Source organism: Tenrec ecaudatus, chromosome 12 (genome assembly GCF_050624435.1).
Source record: "Tenrec ecaudatus isolate mTenEca1 chromosome 12, mTenEca1.hap1, whole genome shotgun sequence".
In the NCBI taxonomy this organism is placed as follows: domain Eukaryota; kingdom Metazoa; phylum Chordata; class Mammalia; order Afrosoricida; family Tenrecidae; genus Tenrec; species Tenrec ecaudatus.
Genome location: NC_134541.1, coordinates 6,193,034 through 6,196,841, shown reverse-complemented (window position 1 = coordinate 6,196,841; position 3,808 = coordinate 6,193,034). Strand labels below are relative to the sequence as shown.

General features: G+C 49.4%; 1 long non-coding RNA gene across 1 annotated transcript; it reads right to left on the bottom strand.

The window, feature by feature from the left end:
* Window positions 1-2,174: 2,174 nt before the first annotated feature.
* Window positions 2,175-3,316, bottom strand: LOC142423230 (uncharacterized). Its single transcript, XR_012779108.1, has 2 exons — window positions 3,183-3,316; window positions 2,175-2,514 (listed from the first exon to the last, which is right to left on the bottom strand). It is a non-coding gene; the product is annotated as an uncharacterized LOC142423230 (long non-coding RNA).
* Between the last annotated feature and the right edge of the window lie 492 nt (window positions 3,317-3,808).

Genomic DNA, 3,808 nt, shown 5'->3' with positions numbered 1-3,808 from the left:
TTACTGAAGACAACAATTTAGTATTCAGGAACCTTTTGAAGAAAATTGGCCTCCCAAAATACAACCCAAGTTAGTGTCATCTTTCATCAACAGTTCAAACTTAGCTTGACATATGTCCTTTTAAATGACAAGGATGGTTCTATTCCAATCGGTCACTCTACTAGGATGAAAGAAGAGTACAAGGCCATCTCTTTAGTCTTGGAAAAGATAACAAGAACATCAATGGATGATTTGTGAAGACTTGGATAAATAGCTTCTTGGTCAACAATATGGCTCCACAAAGCATCCTTGCTTCTTAGGCTGTTGGTACAGTAGAGCCAAACATGAACCCTGGGTCCGAAAAGATTGGCCTCCAAGAGAATATATGGTGGTTGGAAGACAAAATGTAATCAATGAGCCCTTCGTGGCATGAGATAGAATTATAGTCACCACTATACATACAGCTAGGCCTGATGAAACAACTTGGAAAGGTGTTGAATAAAGACAGTTCCTGCATTGAATACATAGCCCATAACTTAGACTTACCATGCAAAAACTGAAGGCAAGAATTTCCAGTGGCCCATAAGCCCCATAATTTGACATTTCATACCTACAATGAATCAAATCATGTGTCTTCATAATGTTCCAGAGAATCTTGGTGCTGTAAGTTAGGAGCAAGGTGAAAGATTTCCTCTGGTTGTAGGTGTTGAGTGCTTATTTGGCTTACCATATATACTCATGTATATACTCATGTATATACTCATGTATAAGCCGAGTTTCCCCAGCACATTTTTTAATGTTATTGGGGGCTTGTGCAACTCATGACAATTTGTACATACATCCACTGTGTCAAGCACATTTGTTGCCATCATCATTCTCAAAACATGTTTTCTATTTGAACCCTAGATATCAGATTTTCCCCCCTCCCTCCCTACTCCCCCTTCCCTCATGAACCCTTGATAATTTATAAATTAGTATTTTGTCATATCTTACATTGTTCGACGCCTTCCTTCACCCACTTTTTTGCTGTCCATGCCTCAGGGAAGAGGTTTTTTTGTAGGTCCTCATAATCGGTTCCCCTTTTCTATCCCACCTTCCCGCCACCCTCCCTATATCACCACTCTCACCACTGGTCCTGGAGAACTCATCCACCCTGGATTTCCGGCGTTTCAAGTTCCTATCTGTATCAATGTACATCCTCTGGTCTAGCCAGATTTGTAAGATAGAATTGGGATCATGATAGTGGGGGAAGGAAACATGCAAGAACTAGAGGAAAGTTGTATGTTTGCTACCCTGTACCCTGACTTGCATGTCTCCTCCTGGCGACCCTTCTCTAAGGGGTTCAGTTGCCTACAGATGGGCTTTGGGTCTCCACTTTCCACTCACCGTCATTTACAATAAGATTTTTTTTTTGATGTCTGATACCTGTACCCTTCTACACCTCATGGTCCCTGCAGCACTTTTTTAATGCAGTTTTCATGGTAAAATTAGGTGCCTTGGATGATATTCAGGTCAGCTTTTACTCGAGTATATATGGTAAATTCTGAGTATCAGGTTTGTGTAAGGGTAAGATCTCCATTTAGAGGCCTCAATCCATTTTGAGTCTCCACACAGTTTCAGTTTTCATTGAGTCTTTCGACATTTGACTGGCAACGTGAATAGCTTTGTCCGTATGCAGTGTGTGTTTGCAACAATGGAAGCCAGATACCAAGGACGATGGGATTCAGAGAAGGATGGCAGACCATTGTTGGGAGTTTTATAAGGGAATGTCCTGGCACATCCCACTCTCCGAAATCGTACAAGGAGCTTGCTGTTGTGAAACAACTAGAACGTTTATAACAGAAACCTGTACTTTTGGTATGAAATAAGTATATTTTGACGTAGCGCATTCCTCTTTTAAATTTTAACGTGTTTCCTTTAGCTTTAAAGACATTATTTTAAGCACAATATTTAAATACCCTGCTTTGGTTATGCGTGACACTTGGTGCCTTTTTTTTTCATCAGCAGGTCAAATAGACCCAGTCACAAGGCTTACATCTGAGGCATCAAGATGTGTGCTGCCCATATGGCCTATCTCAACGCCGCCAAACTCCTCCACCAGATGTCTCCAAAAACATATTTGACATGCATGCTAGGCCCTAGATTATCCACCATGACCAGAAATGCAATTCTAGGGAAGAAAAGAGACTCTTAACTTTAAAACTTACAGGCAAATTTATTATGCTGTAAACAAGACAAAGATGACACTAAGAGAAATCATCCAGATGAGGACAACGGTCAGCATTGAGCCATGAAGGAGTCCAATGATTTACAGAGCTTTGGCCACTTGCATAGGGTCTGGAACACAAAGGTCGCTGTCACAAAACGATGAGTGCCTGCAGAACAATCCACCGGGTACTGGTGGGGCTACCGAAGTCTGAAAGGGGCCGGGATTGAGACAGGTGCACTGGGACATTTCAGAAAATTACAAGATTGTTCAGAGCCCTCTGATGGCTGCAATCCTCACTGCCGGAGTGGATTCCACTCAGAGAGATCCTATGGGTAAGGGAGAACCGCACCTGTGAGTTTCCATTTGCAAACACACTGCTGACGGGCAAAGCTATGCACATGGCTATGTGGATCCTCAAAATGGTCTTGGGCCTAAATGCAAACCGACCCTCCCACAAACCTGATGGATGCCACGCAACATCCTCAGGCCAAATAAGCGCCCCTCCTCAACCACCACCTGCACTGGGTTTGCTACTCTGGCAGCGGCTCCTGAGTCTACGAGGACGGGCCGAACCCACCCCCACAGCCCGAAGCAGCGGCGCGCGACCGCGCGGGGTGTCAGCCTGTCCGCGACTAATCCCAGCGGTCAGTTCCGAGTCCTCAGTCCAAGCGCGCAGACCGGGAACCGGAGGGCTGCGGAGCGCCGCCACCCCAGGCCCCAGCCCGCCTCCCAGCCACCTTCCTCCAGTCTGGAGCCAAGGCCTTGTCCACCCGCGGGAGCGGGGCCGCCGGGCCGCCAGAGCGCAGCTCGCGCCCCACCACCCGAAGCCGCCTCGGACCCGACGCTGGGCCCACCCGCCCTGCGCCTCCTGCCCGCGCGCGCGGAGGGGAGGCCTCGAGGCCGCGCTCGCTCCGTCACTCGTCGCCACCAAGCTTCCCCAGAACGACAGCCCCAGGAGTCTTCACGGCTGCAGCCTCCCTGGCCCGCGACGCACCGGACTAACGGCCGTCCCACCGCCTCTCCGTCCCCTCTGAAGAGACCTGCTCTTGCCGCGGGCGGGGGCGGCCGGGGAGCGTCTCCGCTGCCGCCTCTCCTCAGACAAGAGCGCCGAGCGGTCTCCGGCCCCGCCCCTCGGCACGCGATGACGTCAGCCGGCTCGCGCGCGTGCGCGCAGCCTGACCCGCGAGATTTTCCCAAACTTCCATGGAAGGCGAGTCTCGGTCCCTAGGCTCGGGCTCCGCAACAAACCCTTACACCTTCTCAATCACACACAAATCACGGATTCTTCCAAAAGGCAGGCACTTCAGCTGGGAGACCCAGGGGCAGTGCTACTGGAGGTAGCGCCAGCTCAGCACCACTTAAGAGTGGAGCCCTGAGCAGCAATGAACATAAAGCAGCTGGAACAAGAGGGGCTTTTCAGGCAGGACGCACACTCAGCCTCCAAAACTAAGGTCTCAGTCACCAGGGGGAAAGGGGGTGTGTGGGGTGGGGTGGGGTGTGTGTACTGGATTCAGAAGGATGTAGCACCAAGCAAAAGAGCCTCATCTGGGACAAAGTTGGGACAAAAGCCACACGACATGCTGGGCACCCTGTACTTGATGTCATGAAACATGTAGGATC